At 31.2% G+C, this 18,267-nt stretch overlaps 1 long non-coding RNA gene across 4 annotated transcripts in view; it reads right to left on the reverse strand.

Moving 5' to 3' along the window:
• LOC127729567 (uncharacterized) overlaps positions 1–18,267 on the reverse strand; it is a 65,230-nt gene that overhangs the window by 8,292 nt on the left and 38,671 nt on the right. For 2 of the 4 annotated variants that reach the window (XR_007994711.1, XR_007994710.1), the window contains exon 2: positions 13,362–13,401. This is a non-coding gene — a long non-coding RNA (uncharacterized LOC127729567). Of the gene's footprint in view, positions 1–8,030; positions 8,072–13,361; positions 13,421–18,267 lie in introns of those variants that run through there. The other 2 variants (XR_007994708.1, XR_007994709.1) reach the window with 2 other exon arrangements.

Below are 18,267 nucleotides of genomic sequence, written 5' to 3' on the forward strand. Positions count from 1 at the left end.
ATCTATAACATGAAATCAAACAGGCCTAGAAAAATCCAACTGTACGTGTTCGCTATTTATTTATATCTATATTTATGTTTATATCGGGTTATATGACCGTTGACAGTCTTCGGAGGTCACCTCGTTGGTTAATAAGATGGCGTCTAGACTTTTTGTAAGTTGGATATACGTTTTAGTAGGTTATAAATCACATATGAGATTTTGAATGAAATCGGTGAACTTGAATTTGACAGCTAATGCCCCTTTCAAATCGATTTTATGTAAATTCATTACAGTTTTATTCACCGTTTTTGTTTACGACTATGGAATTCAGAAATTTAGTTCTTTCAACAGTTTGTTCTTTTTTGAATATGATTAAGTAGCAGTCTGGCTAAGAAACATGCAAAATGATGAGATAATAATACACAGTGTATCACAGAAATTTACTATACTTTTTGTATTGAAAGGTCTTGTGAAATTAGTACTGACTTTGTAATATTAAACCATTCAACACAGTATATTTGTCTTGGTACTATATTGAATGTTTTGAAAATATGAACTTTCCCCACTTATTCTAGTATAGAAATTTCACTATTTTCTACAAAGGCCGGATGTTTTAAGGAAAATTGTTAAATCCAAACTAAAGAGAATAATTTTCTTTAACACATATGAGAAAATGAAATATGTAGCCTTATACTGGTTTCGAGTAAATTTGGTTTTATTTTAGAGTAAACATGATCTAAGAAAGATAACTCTTTCTATGAAAGATAACTCTTTCTATGAAAGATAACTCTTTCTATGAAAGATAACTCTTTCTATGAAAGATAACTCTTTCTATGAAATATAACTCCCTCACACATAAAAACAGTTGCCATGTGACTAAAATATATTCAAGGTCATTATCTAAATGGAATTAAAGCATTTTTGAACCATTTTAGTCCTTTTTATGACAATACAGACTAGTGGTTCATATTCAACAAAAAGGAATAAATAGTATACAAACTATATTACACTTCATTTACCCCTGAACTGCAATGTTTACATTTACTCACTTTTTGTTTGAAAAGAGTTTTAGGCTGGTGTGTTTCATTTGATATTACACATTTTTGTGTCGTTTTACCGTAACGGGCGTTCATAATCCTTATGAGAAGATACTGTTCATGATCAGGCATGGGGTAATGCAAATTTGTAATTGTAATGCATGGTAATGCATTACATTTTTCAAAGTAATTGCATGTAATGTGTAATTCAGCAATTTTAGCATTACATGTAATTGTAATTTAATGCATTACTTTAGCAAAAAGTTGTGTAATTTCATGCATTACATTGCATTACATGGCATTACATTTTTCTGATACTATATATATATATCTTTTAACAGATTATTTAACAAAAACAGAATATAAGATTTCTTGATTAACTAAAAAATTATCATTTGAATATTCATTTTCTATTTATTCTCCACACTTTACCCACTTGTACTTAATCATAAAAAATGGGATTATCATTCTCTTACTTAGTTTTTTATTTCATATATTTTCCTGCATACAAAGATTGATATTTGAAAAGCATTACTGTAAAAGTGTCCCATTGTTGTCAAAAGATCAGAGAGTACCTTGTCATAATTAAATAACAGATAATTGAACATTGTCATAAAACACTAATTGGTTTGTTTTACAATCAACAACATTTGGTCATAAATTAAGTTCTGTGTATATTTTATAATTAGGAAAGAATTTCTCAGTAAATATTTTGATTGAAATTAAAAAAACAAAAAACAAATGTATATTTAAATTTATGTATGTATAAAAGAAAAGTCAAGATTAAGTTAAAATGAAGCTTAAAATTCATCTCTGTCACTTCTTTTAAGAGAAACACAGAGATGCATAATATATTGAAACTTTAAAATCAAAGATAGAAGAGCAACCAACTTTGATAAGTTTTGTGAAACAGTCAGGTAGTCCGAAATATCATTGGGATGATCCTAAGCAAAAGGAGGCTACAGATGCATTAATTCAGTATATTGCTGGTGATTTACTTCTGTTTGCTACAATTGATAGCCAAAACTTAAAGAACGTTGTTAAAAACTTGACCCAAAATTTAACATTCCAAGCAGAAAACATATCTCGTCTAAACTTATTCATACTAAAGCCAAGGATATGCTAGAATCTTTTATTATTTCATGTTGTTTTTCAAAATTCTTGATTTTTCTTTTCACTTGATAATAAAATTTTAATACAAATGTAATGTGTAATTCAATGCATTACTTTGCAAAAGTAATTGTAATTTAATGCATTACTTTGATAAATGCATGTAATTGTAATTGTAATTTAATGCATGGTTTTGTCAAAGTAATTGTAATGTAATGCATTACATTGCAATGTAATTCGCCCCATGCCTGTTCATGATGTGAAGATATTTTTGAATTGATTTAGACAAAGGCAAGTCTTTTCATAACTTTTCCAGTGACATGTTGATTTCTCAAGGAGAAATCTATTCGTTGTACTAGTAGTTTTCAATTTATCAGGACTTTATCAGCGATATCCCCAGAAGACCAGCCAGTCAGACAATAAGACTGCAACACATACACATTGTAAATCATTTACGAAAACTGAATTAGAAATGTCTATAGTACCAACATGACAAAGGGAAATTTAACAATGAGCAAGCATGGCATAACTTGTGAGGACGTTTTTGTATGTCGTCGTTAGGCCATGTGTGGCTTTTTTCACTACTAAACGTTCTTTTGGCTGTGTGCCCTTTCCATCAGAAAAACAGGGAAAACAGTGTATTCACCCTCTACCTAGTTGAATAGGGAGAGCGATTAGAGAAGTTACCAGTCAGCAAAACAGGAAGATCAAGATGGACCATGGAGTAATGGTACATGTACATGTAAGTAATGGTAATACTTAATTTAATATACATGTTTTAATTGAATGTAAATTCATTATTCTCCTGTGAAGGATAGATTTATATTGAGAAAATGTAATCAAATGATATAAACACCCATCAGGAGTCCATTGTAATAATATAACAGTGTACGTATTACTTTTACACCACCACTCCCTCCCCCCTATTTTCTATGATTTATCTTTAAAAATCCAAGAGACTATGTTTTTGTAAATGAAGTCGATTCGATGCTCACTGTTATTGCCAATACATGTTTACAAAACAAGTACCTCTTTAAAAGTTGGGGGAGTAGACAATCACGCACAACGAAAGATGAATTTACAAAATGTGACTAAAATGACTAAAGACCCGTCTAAATTGCATTTAATTGATAAATTCAACTTGCACTTACTGTTATCTTGATGACATTTTCTCGCTAAATAATCAAGAATTTTCTAAATATACTGCCAAATATACCCAAAGGGACTTACTTTAAAAAAATCAATTATAAACGGTTATAACTGTCCTTTCCTATATTTATTCATTTCAGTTTTACAGGCGAACTCTACACTAAAATTTACGACAAAGGGACATTTTTTCGTTCCCTTTTGTTAATTTTCTTTTCTTGGACGGTGAAGTCCCTTTGGCACCATCAAATAAAAAAATCAGTAAACATAAATTTGAACATGTACATTATTCACTGATCAATTCTGTTTTGTATTTCACTTGTTAAACACATTTTAAAATCATTTTTTCATAAAGTTAGTACCTTACACATATCTGTTTTACCCCTTCTGACACCCACATGTATAGCAACAAATGTACTCCCTCCAGAAAAAAACCCCAAATAAAATAACTACAAATGTACCTCAACCGCCCTTTTTCCCCATTTAAAAATATTTTCAATAAAGTGATTTGTTTATTCTGTTAAAGGCCCGATATTCTGAATAATGTACATGAACATGCAATTGCCTATATCAGAAATTTATAACCTATACTGCTACACACCCACTGAGGCAACAACATTGAAGCAATCTTTAATGGGTGTAAAAATAGAAATTTTCTGGCTAATTTAAAAAGTTTTTATACCCCTTCCGAATATTATTTACATAAAGTGATGGTGTATTGTCATGATAATGTCTCTGACAGTTTGGGAATGATATAGAACTGCTTTACAAAATTTTATTAGATTTTCTATGACCATTTACATGATTTACATGACTAAAAACAGAGAACCACCTTCCTAAATGTGATAAAATTTTATCAATTTGTATGTACATGTAATAACAACCTATTGTTTTTACTGATTAAAGATCAAGAATAATCCTGATCTTTTAACAAAAATGAATATTTTATCTTAACTGATATGTAATAATGTTCTTTACTTTCATGTACATTATATTCAACATTGTACATGTTGTATGTCTTATTTTAAAGGTATTTGTAACCAATTGCGTAGATGGTGTATGCCCCATTGATTGGAAACGATATAATTTTTTAGCACAAAATATAAAAAGAAGATGTGTTAGCATTCACTTAGCTTGGCGGTATATATTCCATTTTCTGTAATTGCGTACCCCCCCCACCTTTTTAAGAAAATGTAGGATCTGCCCCTGATTTCTGACTTGGTACAGACATTATTCAATGGTAAGTTAAACCTGGTTATTTAGCTAGCTTAACCTCCCACTTGTATGAATTATTTATCGTTCCCTTTTATAATGCAAAAAGGGTGCTCTCTGACACGTCGGCGTACTGATGAATTAAAATATAGGCAATCGTTTCTTACGTGGTAAACACATGCTCGTTTTTCGAACCACCTTTTAAAAAATGTACACTGTTGAATAGATTTGCACAATTAAGTAACATTCTACTTAATCATGTGTCTTCATAAATCTCAAGATGGATTGTTTTTTAAACAAGCTGATCAAAAACGGATCAAATTTACCTTAAAATCTTCATTTTCATAAAAACTATCTATGCCTTTGCTTCAAATTTCAATAGACTATCTTTGAAAATTGTAAAAAAGCATTATTCACATTAGACTAGTACTAAAAAGTGAATAAGGTTGTGTACAGGAAGCTTATTTATATTATTATTGAGAAAAGAGTGCATAAATATTGTAAAAGACGTTAAGACATGATCAACATTTAAAAAGAAAATTTACCAGGCTACATATTTTTATTTTTGATATGTTTTACACAAGAGTCAACTGCAATAGTATGATTAAACAAAATAATTCTAATACCCTGTTCTAGGGAGATAATCAAGTTTGAAAACGTCAAATATTTTATTTTTTTCCAACATGAAAATATTTGATAATTTGCTTGCCATGGTAACCAAGTTGCCTTGCTTTCATCCGTCTTTTCAAATGTTTCCTATTTAAGTTGAACATTGTAGATTGTAACAATTAGTATATTTTTCTAAACAGTTTATCATTACTGTATTAATTTTATTTGAAAAACAATACAAATTTAAAGTTTTTAAGACCATTTAACACCTTGTTGCTAGGTAGAGCTGTTTCCATAGCAACATCTTGAATTTTTGTGTGCTGATTGTCATTCATATAAATTCTGCCTCAAGTTGAATCAATTTAAGTATAGCAGATACATATCCTACACTGTAGATGTATCACTCCTTGCATGATTCTTAGCTGGACAGCTTCTTTATTAAAATTCAATGTTTCAAAGGACAGTTTTTCTGTTATAAAATTATGTTTTTATACACAATATCACATAATAAAACCAAATAGGACGAAACATGTGAAAACATTCTAATGATCTGTTTTCGGTGTTCATAAATCATGTAAATAAACAGTTTTTACAACAATTACATGTCAGTAAATAACCAGTGAACTTCATTTTAAGACGGATGAACACACTTAAAATGTTTTCATGCTTGTATTGACAAAAAAACAACTCACATTGCGTAATACACAATTCGGACGCATGAAATTTATAACGTGTTGTTTTTATTTTTCTACAATTACTTGTTGGTAACATCAAAGATTTGTCATAAAAACTACAAAATAAAACTTCAAACGAGTACTAGTTAAAATTAGTATTCTAAAAAATTTCTAAGACATTAATCAAGTCTAACACTATGCTATATCGTAGTATACAAAATATAGACGAAACACATTTCTGAATGTGTAAAGGTGTTTATGCGTATAGACTTGATATTTAAACTATTTATTTTGTTTTACTAATTTCCTGGTAAAGAAGCAAAAGTCACTAAAGTCAAAGAGAAAACAATAAAAAAAAAGGAAAAATGAAAAACGCCGTAAATACAAACAAAAGAACCGACAATTCTTTATAGACAGTTAATGTCTTAGCAACCCTACCAAAACCCTGTGTGATTTAGGGTGTAGTCAGATCCTGCTCCCCATGTGGAAACCGTTGCACTGGTAATGCAAAAGTAGACATATTAACACAGGTATAGGGGTTGACAAAACATACATGATACATGAAAAAAGTAATAAAGATAAAACAGTTAGTACGAATGGTTCGCTTCGACAAACGTCGGAAAGCTTATTTACGAAAAAGAAATCAGTCAAATAATGTCAGTGGTAAAATCGATTAAAAGCTATAAAGCGTCTGAGTTTGCTTAACGTCCAAAGGCAAATATTTCATTCATATTATCACAAAAAAATCTTCCACTACGGAGCATAGGTATTAACGTCCAAATTCCGACCAAGCGCGTAAATGTACACTCCATTTTGAAGATGTGTTTTCCCGTAGACAATCTTCATTGTTAAGGGAAAGCTCAACTTTGTTTAATGTTCTGTTTAACCCGCCATTTAAACTCTGTGCTAGCAAACGATATATCTGTCTTTTTCAAACTATAATCTTAAAAATACATGATTAAGGAATTCATTGTTTTATGATTAACAGTTTACCAGTATTAGTTATTAGATTTCGTAACGTTTGATTTTGGAATAATTCTTAACTTCATCACTATATCGATTTTATATCATATCAATATAGTTGTATACACCGTTTTTGTTTACGATATATATAGAATTCTTTCAACAGTTTGTTCCGTTTTGAATATGATCAATTAAAATTCAATGCTTCGAAGTTGATATATTAACACAGGTGAAGGCGTTGACAAAATATATATGATACATGGAAATAGCGTCCTAATTCCGACCGAGCGCGTATATTTACATTCAATTTTGGAGATGTATTTCCCCGTAGACAATCATTAGTCCTAAGGGAACCAACTGTGTCCCTTTTACGTGGCGACCTGAGGTACATTCCATACAAGAGCTTTGCAAGAATAAAAAGGAGCCATTATTAACCTTTTATTCTTATTTTATAGTTAAATTCTTTAAATTTAGGTTCTACTATATAATGTCATCAGTAAATCATTCCTGGTTTTAAGACTATGCTGATGGCACCTATCATATTGAATTTGAAATAAAAGATACTGAATGCAGTAAAGCCTGCATCATATCTTGACTTACATCTAGAAAATGACAATGAAGTTGGCTGAGAATTAAACTTTTTGACAAACGTTAAACGATACGATTTTACCTTTCCCATTATGATATTCGATTAAGAGTTGCGACTGTTCCCCTGGTAGTCTTTCTTTCTTTGCCAACCAGCGATTGACATTTCGAAACTATTAAGGACGCCGTTTTTTGTTAAACATATTACCCAAAACATTTTTTCTGATTGTTTTTTTATTCTCTTCTAATTTAAAGCTTTTGGACTGCAGTTGTAAGAGTTGTAAGTTGATATCAGGATTTGACACATTAAATTCCGTTGGTAAATCGACAAACCTTACATATTTTCTTCTAAATTATACTTAATTTTGAAATAACTAGCTTTGGCCCTTGAAAATCTTTCTAAAACGTCAGTTCCCAGTCTGCGATTTACTTTAAATTTGCGAAATAAAAATGGACGATTTTCTTTTCAAAAACAAAAAATCAGAAACATTAATTTCTATTTCTTTAGATTTTTTTCTTTAAAACCATAAAGTTTTCGAACTGCAGTTAATATTAGATGAAAAGAATTCACACATTAAATTCCGTTGGTAACTGAAGGCGACGTTTAAATCTCGAAATTCGGTTAACACATTTGATGTCCTACTAAATTATACTTAATTTGGAAATAACTAATTTTCGCCTTTCAAAATTATACAAAAATTGACTATCTTACCTTTCATTGTGTAGAAGATTATTTTATTTGAAATATTTGTTTGATACACAGATACTTTTATTGTATCACAAGTGACTGATATATTTCATGTTATTTTTTTACAAAAGAGACGTAAACATGGTAAAGAGATAACTTGTAGTAACAAAACCAATAAAATATAATGTAAAATGAACATAGATTGATCAGTCTAATATCCATCACTTAGTATATTGTTCTTATAGTGTAGATGGTCGTATATTTCAAATTAATCAAAACTCATTGTTTTGAGTAATTAATGTGGTAACTATAACTTATATTGTATACGGTTTAACCTTTTTCGTGCATTAATGTTTATTCAGTGATGCTGGAAGTCGCAATACTTGAAAATTCATCCAAAACCTAATACATATTACATTTAAAACGCTCTTTATGGCAATACCACTTAATAAATCAAATTGAAATGTTTCGCAGTATTTTAAGAAATGATTTCACTATTTATCGGTCGTACCACTGTCTGTACCAGTCTGCTTTACTCTTAATAAAATTGCTTATCGGCCGTCCCGCTGTCTGTATCACTCTGCTCAGCTGTTAATAAAATTGCATATCACGGCTTTGTGACGTCAAATACGTTAACCCGGCCCTGATAACTTTCACCCAGACATATCACTGACGTCATAATTAATGAACCGACGTTGACAAGTCAATAAAGAAAACACTTGTTTCTATCATGCAAAATACACAAACACAACCTGATAATTGGTATGTATCTGTGTATTATGTATTATTAATAAACTCCTCACAGGTACGAGGACCAAACCCTGGAATCCAGACGCGCACTCCGTTCACAACAAAAGCACGAAGTCGAAGAGCACAGAGGACCCAAAATTCCGAAAGGTCTTGCTAAACACAGCCATGGTAATCTTTTCTTGAAAGGGTAGAAAGTCCTAAATATTTCGAAAAAATTTAAGTTTTGTAAGCAGTTGATTTACAATAATAACCATATCAACTTGTATCTCAATTGTTTGTAAAACAATTGAAAGGTCTTTCCAGTTAAAGTCTGATATTTGTAATGCACTCTTTACGACCTTTCATTTAAAATGCGACAAGCATAGCTTCTGAAACTTTTCACTTTTTGCACTTAATGACCCTATCCACTTAATTTTCTAGATCGTAAGTATTTGTTATGTAGACTTGATGACCTTTCATTTGCTATGCGACAACACCATCTTCTAGAAAGTTTGATTTTTGCACTTAATAACCCCATCTAGCTCATTTTTGGAGGAGAAGAATTTTGTTTTTGAAATGTACACATTTTGACCTTTCATTTAATATAAAACAACCTTACCTTATGAGACATTTTTTTTTGCACTCAATGACCCCACCCAACCCATTATTGGGAGACATCAATTTGATTTTTGAAATGTACGCTTTATAGACTTTCATTTGATATGCGACAACCTAACCATCTGGGAAGTTTGAATTTTTAGCACAAAATGACCCCCACCCTTCCCACTGGGATGAAAAAGGGGTTTAAAATTTTCATTTTTGAGTAGAGCACATTTAGACGTTCAATTTGGTATTCATAATGACCGCATTTGGCAAAGTGCCAAAAATGATGCAATATCAATTATATAAATAGAACTTACGAAACTTACAAAGTCAATGTAAAAGATGAAAATTTCAAATTGATTTTTTTTTTGCGTTTTTCATTGAAAGTTTTTGGTAATTAGTCAAACATATAACCATGTTAAACTCTTCAAGTTCTGAAAATTTCAGTTGGAAACTGTTGTTGATTCAGAAATACATGCTCCGCTCGCAAAATTTCAAACTGCATTATCTCTATAACAACAATAGATATCTCAAATCTGTTAAATGATAAATAATCTGCAGTTGAAAGACAACATTGTACAAAAAAAATTGGACAATTCCAAAGTTCAAGAAGGTCACAATGAATCATCAAATATATGATGTAATACCAAACTTGAGAACCGGAAGTCGTAGAGACATGGGACTACCACCATTCAACTCAGGACCACTTGACCTTTCAAATATCACAAGGTCAAGGTCATTATACACTTTGAAGGTCAAGGTAAAAATTCATCATGACCTGACATTGACCTCAAATTGAAGGTCTTAAAATACGGATCACTTTTGCAATTTATAGTAGGTTGATATCTGTTACCTTTAAAAAGATATACACACAATATTGTACTTTTAAGAATCATCTCGTCGAAACTTTTGAACAGACGGTCGGACAGTTTTGAGTTTAATGTATTAAATGTAAAGCTCGTCTAGAGGAACATTTTATACACAGTATGTATGCAGCAAACTCTTATCGTTTTCTTAATATGTTAGCTTGAAATTGCAGCGTAATTTTTTTTTGCACTCAGTGACCTTTGACCTTGGGTGCAACTTAAAGGTCACATGAATTAAGATTATTGATAGAGGTCCCAAGTCTCTACGACTTCCGGTTCTCGAAATATAATTTTTCAAAAAATGTGTATAATTTTTAAAGGGAAATAACTCCTTATAAGGGATGATAACAAACTTATTGTTTATGTTTATTAACATTGCCATCTGTTCTTGTAGATGCTGCAATTTTTAATGTGATTCTATCTATAATACTTTTTAAGAAAAATGCAAATACAAGAAATTGCTTCAAGCGGATATAACTCTCAAAGGGGATGATGAAATCCTACGCAGCCTCATGTGGTAATACATAATAATGAGATCTACCTATTGTTTAAATAAGGTCATGATATCTTTAAAAACAACGAGGGGGCCATGTCGAAACAAACCAATAAAAGGGAGATAACTTCTAAAGGGGATGATGAAATCCTACACAGCCTCATATGGTAATACTTCATGATGAGGTCTATCGATGGTCCATATTTGGTCTTGATAACTCCAATAGAAACAGGGGGAGGCCATGTCAAAAAAATGCTGGAAGAAAAAAAAACAAACTAGTATCTCAATTGTTTGTAAAACAATTGAAAGGTCTTTCCTGTAAAAGTGATGTTTTTGTGATGTACTCTTTAAGACCTTTCATTTGATATACGACAAGCATACCTTCTGAAAATTTTCACTTTTTACACTCAATGACCCCATCCGCCTAAATTTTTGATATCGGAAGTGTGAAATATGTAATGTAGACTTGATGATCTTTCATATGATATGCGACAACGCCATGTTCTAGAAAGTTTGATTTTTGCACTTAATAACTCCATCCACCTCATTTTTGGAGGACAGGAATTTGATATTTGAAATGTACACATTCTGACCTTTCATTTGATATACAACAACCTTACCTTAGAAGACAATTTATTTTCTGCACTCAATGACCCCACCCAACCCATTTTTTGGGGACGTCAATTTGATATTTGAAATGTATGTTTTATAGACTTTCATTTGATATGCGATAACCTAACCATCCGAGAAGTTTGAATTTTTTGCACTAAATGACCCCACCCTTCCCACTGGGATGAAAAAGGGGTTTAGACTTTTCATTTTTGAGTAGAGCTCATTAAGACCTTCAATTTGAAAGTACCAAAGATGATGCAATATCAATTGTATAAATAGAACTTTTAGCCTTTCTACCTGCCGTTAGGTTTTAAAGGACGATAACTCTATATTTTACAGGAAGCTGAAATGCGCAATGCAATCACAACCTATTATCACGAGTCACATACAGTTATCCTAAACGGACCGTAAACCTTTGCTTATTTCCACCATTAATTCTGTTATTAGCATTTATTTGTTATAATAGGTACAGTCATTGTATTGAAAAAAATCATTCCTCTTTGTCGCATAATTTATATATAATGCATAGTGATGCACGTTGACAGAATATGAAAGTGCATATGTAGTTGTCTCCCTTAGTAGTATAATCAGTTTCAGAATGTGCATATCTGGCTTCATGATAAAAAGTATTTAATAAATTAATCCAAGCATTACACAACAATAGGCATTTACTAAAAATTAAAAAAAAAATGGCTTGAAATAATATTGCCTTAACCTCCTCCCCTTAAAGAAACCAAAATTGTATTTGGCAAACAGGATTATTATGTCATTGTTATTTCCCTTGTTTAAAACTATAAATTTCATATTTCTTTATTTAATGACTTACATGATGCTTATTCAATTCATATTTGTGAAATTGAATAGATATTGGTATTTTGAATTCATTGGTTAAAGATATTTTTTTAAATTCTAAAGTTTAGTATTTGCATCGTCGCAAATCATTTATAACCTTATTTGATAGACTTAGGCCTATACATTTTATATAACTGGTTTGTAATCATTATATTAAATTGTCTGAAATCCAGTCCAATAAAGGAAAGCTGTGAATTTCCAAAACTTCCATTAATGGATAGTGCATCTGTCATGTGCCTTCTTACAACGGGTAATTATTGAAGTCATGGAATGCTCCATTCCTTTACTTTGGACTACATGATAAAAGTACTTAGTGACTAAATTATATATTGTTTTCACTGTTTTTGGTTTTCATTTACTTAGATAATTAGATAGCGCTTTTACATTTGGCATCCATCGTCTCCGTATAAATCAGTTCACAAACTTGAACAAGCATTTAATAAGCCACTGGGTGTTAAACAATGATTGATGCATCAGTTCAACTCAATCTGTAGTGTTCTATGCTTTATTTCGCCTTGATTTACATATATAAGTGCTATTGTGCAATACTGTGCCGTTGCACAATACTTAGTTAACCTGTTATATATTTATAGGCTTCATAACGTGTGAGAATGGGATATCGCTTGATATCAACTCGAGTTATTCAATTTCAATAATAATAAACGAGCCTTGTCCCATGGACAAAATGTACATCGCCATAACCTTTGAAAGTCATCAATGATATAACGAATAGCCAACGGAAAAAAACCACAATATATTATGAGAAAAAATGGAGTCAATTTAGTACTGTTCAGGAGCTGTTTTGACAATTCAGTATGATGTTAATGTTAACAGGTAAATAATATAATCTATATTTTTTATTTTTATAAAGTTTAGTACATATTACACTACCGTGAGATAATGGTAGGGATTCCGTCTCCTTCTTTAACTTGTAATTTCCGTTTACAGTTGAGAGACCCACGCATTACAAAATATCCAGCCGTGTATTGAGCATCAGACTTAATTTTTTAATTAAGTTAGATTTAATCATAAGGTTACCACAATTAATTCTGTATATAACAAAGGTATTCCAAGTCTAATCAAATCAGTTCAGAAAACGTATCTGTGTCACAATCTCGTCCTCATGTTCTGTCATAAAGCAATGTATTTTCTAACTATTCTTTAAATGATATAACTGAATAGGAAAAGTTTATACCTTACCATTCATACACGTGTTCATCATGGTAGTTCATTGAGTCATCTGCAAATATTTAACGAAATCATTTGCTAAGTTACCACATAAACATGAAGTTGTATGTTTGATTGTTGTAAAGCTTTGTTTAAAAAAAATATCCAGCGTTTACGATCTAGTAAATAGTCATGAAGAAAACATTTGTGTTTCACCCAGCAAAATGACAAGACAATAATAGACGAAATACCGTTATTTGAAAAAAAAAAATATATTTGCTTTACGAAATCGAACACTTAACAATTTTGAAAGCCCTCTTTACTCACATTAAACCGATGTAAATGTAACTTTATGTACTATTTTGTCAGATATTTGATTTTCTTCAACCATATGTTAAAATCGGTGAATTGATTTAGAATTGTATTATTCGGTTACGACACATCATGTATTAGTTTCTAAGATTGCTTCTTAATGACGCAAAATAACGTGGAAATTTATATACATTAATCTAACAATTATATTCGATTGTATTTACGGTGCATTTATTAGACTTGAAAACCGCTTTGCAATGTTTCTTTAAACATCCGTCTTCTAACATGGCTAGAAATAAGCTAGATTTAACATATACTGTATGTACTTAAAAATTCAAAAAAGAAAAAAATATAATATTGTTAATATCAAATAAGAATTGCCAATAAGAAAGAGAAGGCCGTAAATAACTACAAGTCGCCATACGGTATTCAACAATAAATAAAACCCTTATCGTATAGAAAGTCCAAACAATGAATTATTAAGTCATGTTCAGTCTTTCACTAAATTTTCAAATACTGCGGTTAATTCAGTACTGTTCAGTACTTTTTCATATAATTCAGTAACTATATAGTTGATCTTTACAGGTAAAATATAACTACTAAACATTTTGAACATAGACTGAACTGATCTTATTTGACTACAATCGAATTTTCTGAAAAGTGATGAATTAACAGCAGTAGATGAATTCTGAAAAAAGATTGAAAAACTAAAAATAGCTTTTAAAATTTATTGTTCAGTCCCTTATGAGTTGTGCAGATCAAATGACCGTTTCAAACTAAAAGTCGTTTACAAAAAATAAAAACAACCCGTTTTAAATTACATGCGTCCAAAGCGCTCTTCTGAATTACCTTCATCAGGAACGCTTAAAGCTGAATATTTGAAAACCAAGCAAGTGGGTATTTATACTTTAAATTACCTTGAAATTATCAAAGAAAATAATTGACCAATATAATTATGACCTTTATCAATAAGTTTCTTCAGATAATATGCCATGGTATAGCAACAATTTATAAACTTATCTGCTTGTGGATACTATATCTAGAAGGATAGTTGTGTTGCTCAATTTGTTTTTGTAGTGTAGTGTGTCATGAAATGATCCTTGTATCATTCATTTATTCTTTTGACAATAACGCCGCTTATTTTTCTCCTACTTGTGCATTTAGGTTACATGCATAGTACGTCATCTACTATTTGTTTAAATGGTGTTTATTGTGTCTTTATGAAGTTAAGACAGGAAAAAGACGAAAGATACCAAAAAGGAAGAATCAAAACTCATTTACGTAAGTCGAAGAGAGACCGAAAATAGATGTTATTGATAACAGTTTAGAAAAAGAGGCTCAATTAGTGCCAATTATCCATATATGTAAGCGAATAATAAACTAAAGACACATAAAAGCCTAGTTCAATCAAACCCGCCAAAGGAATCAGAGTGATGCATAATGAAAAGTTATACCTAACATCCCTATTTTTCACCCGATAAAGGGTACAAATCCAAATTCGTAAATAGTCAAGTAGTCAAGAACTAAGACAAAGAGCGTCTAAAAGTACAGAAACCGTTCAGGTGCAAAACGATTATTTTGATACCATTATAGGTGTTACCTCTCTACCGTTAACTTAATATGCTTATTCTTCAAAAATCAAATAGCTTCTTGAAACGTGTGACATATGTCTTACATAATATGTTTTAATAAATAATTGATGCCTAGTTAATGTTGTATATATTCCTTTGCGACAGAGGGGGAGCAAGACGTGCATGGTATGCACATTATATCTCTTTGAGTTTGTTAAAAAGGAAAAATGAAATCCAGTCACATCATTTGCTTTTTTTTCTCGCCGTTATGTGTGGAACATGTAAGTCAAGTCTATAACTACTTCTATGTGATATCATTTTTATTGTAACGAGGACATACATTATACCCACTGACGGTTGATATGAGATAAATAAACATTCTCAAAAATGTTTTCAGAATTGGACAATATTTGATTGCACAGATAACCGCATAATTTTCCGATAAGAAGACAGTGCTCCGGTACTAGCATGATAAGCATAGCAGTTTTTTTCCGTAATTAAAGATTATCGATGGTTTTTCAAACGAGACGGTGTTTCTCATCTACAATTTTATCGGAAGGCGACAGCCCTGAGATGAGATGTGGCCGAGAAACATCCTAGAGTTTGAAAGACCATTGGTAATATGTTTATAGCTATTTTGCCTATGACGTCGTTGATGTTTACATTGACAACGTCACGTGCGCCCTTGGTTTCTGACGATAATTTTCTATCTCAAGTAAAAAAAGACCAAAGGAAGAATACGCAAAATTGCGATAGTTATAAAATATCTTACTGTACTACACATTTTAAACCAACGAAGGCGAAGGAATGTTTTTATTACCGAGACACTTTATTCGTTATGCACTCAATAGTTTTTACTTTTAGAAAAGATCTTTAATCTCTTGTCCATGGTTCAAATTTGAATTTAATAGTTTTTTAAAAGGCTTCACATAGACATGACGAAGGTCAGTTTTTATGATTAATATTGAGATATTTCTCAGCATCAATCTCATCGAAGGGCAATAGTCTTGAGATGAGGTGTGGCCGAGAAACATCCTCGAGTTTGAAAGACTATTGATAATTTGTTTATCGCTATATTATGCCTATGATGTAGTTGTTGTTTACATTGACAACGCAACCTGCGCCCTTAGTTTCTGACGATGATTTGCTATCTCAAGCGAGTAGCATGATATGAAAATTATCACAAAATAGACCAAAGGAAAAATACACAAAATAGCGATGATATTGTTTTATTGGTACCTACATCGATTTTTTAATCAATAAAATAAAGCATAAAGATAAGTTATTGCTATACGACTGTGAATATTAACGGTCCTACATTCTGTCGAAACATATTTCTTGGCATTGCACAATATCAAGTTTTCTCTGACTGTGTATGACGTCTTTATACTAATTCTATTGGATGTGTACTGATTGATATTTAAGTACATGATTTGTTCATTAGTTGTTATTGGCTTTGAACTATCTTTCAGCAACTCTCGGTCATAGAAATACACTCAGAACTCAGAGTATATAATTTGTGCTCGAAACACCAAAAAATAGTAGTTTGATTGGTTGAATTTCTGAGTCTGAGTACGATAATCGTACTTGAAATTTTTATGACCGAAAGGCCCGTACTTTGTTTCTTAAGTCCTGTGTGTTTTGTTTGGATCTCATGAGTCAAGCCTTTTTAATAGTGAGTTTTTATGTTGTGCTGTTACATCACTGTTCCCGGTTCGAGGGGGAAGGGGGTTGTTGGGCGCCCGCAAACATGTTTAATCGCGACACACTCTCTGTGTGTGTCTGTCCATAGTCAGAAGCCTGTAATTCAGTGGTTGCCATTTGTTGCTGTATATCATAGTTGTGTTTCGTCTTGTTTTGTACATAAATCAGGTCGTTAGTTTTGTTGGGGACTTTTATACATGTAGCTTGCTATCTGGTTCAGGTTTTGCTCATTGTTAAAGGCCATATGATAACATGTCGTTGCTTACCTCTACGTTAATTGGCCTCTGGTGGAAAGTTCTCATTGGCATTCATATAACATCTTATTATTTTTATATGTAACCGCTTTTCATGTTTCTATGGTCAATTTTATGTTTTCGCGCGCATATTGGTTTCTCAGTTGGATATAGTAAAAGATTAACAACCTTTGAGTTCTTTAATTTTTATAGTGTTAGGTGCAGTCTGCTGATTGGGTTACATTTACTTTATTACCATTGCTCATATATCAGTCTGTCAATAGCCATCTGACTATGATCTCTTATAGTTGTAAAACATGATAACTTTCTGTTAAATCATATTATTAGTGAATATGAGCACTAAGACATAGAATTGAGAATGGAAACGAGGAATGTAACGGAGACTTTAGACATAACATTTTGAATCCTTTGTAGATATTATTTTGATATTTTAGTGTTGTTGTTTTAAATCATAAACAAAAATCAATGTTAGTACCGATAGAGATTCAAAGATCTGATAACATAGTCACACTGATACTGTCTTGAATATTTCAAATTAATAAGTTAACATGGATCATATCTAAGTTTACAGGTTCTATAAACAACTCTACCGTTAAAATCAGGATGTATCATATTTGTAAAAAGATTTCTACAGTTACCATTTTAGCTACCGAACTTTCAAACTAAACGTATGTATCTATGAAAGAATTTGAAAAATTTGTCAAGTAATTTGTAGTTAAGAAATCCCTGACTTAATAATTTACCAGTTATATAAAGATTGATATTAGCGAAATTTGAAATTTCATTACAGACTAAGGCATAGCGAATGTGTTTAGAACTATACAGATCGCAAGAAGGGACCAACTAAATATTAGTATCCAACCAAAAAAAAAAAAAGGATAATAAGCAAGAGGGAACGAAAAATCGCCTCTTTTGTAGAATAAAAATGTGTTTATATTTGTCTGTGTGAAAATGAAATGACCAAACCTAGAAAAGGTAACATTATTACTGTTATATTAGGTGCATATTTAACAGAGTTTAAAGCCGTTTGCATGATGTCAATATCTGCATTATGTTTAGAAACTTCTTGATTATTCTAAGCAAAAAATTATCAACAAG

Source organism: Mytilus californianus, unplaced genomic scaffold, assembly GCF_021869535.1.
Source record: "Mytilus californianus isolate M0D057914Y unplaced genomic scaffold, xbMytCali1.0.p SCAF_2, whole genome shotgun sequence".
NCBI lineage: Eukaryota > Metazoa > Mollusca > Bivalvia > Mytilida > Mytilidae > Mytilus > Mytilus californianus.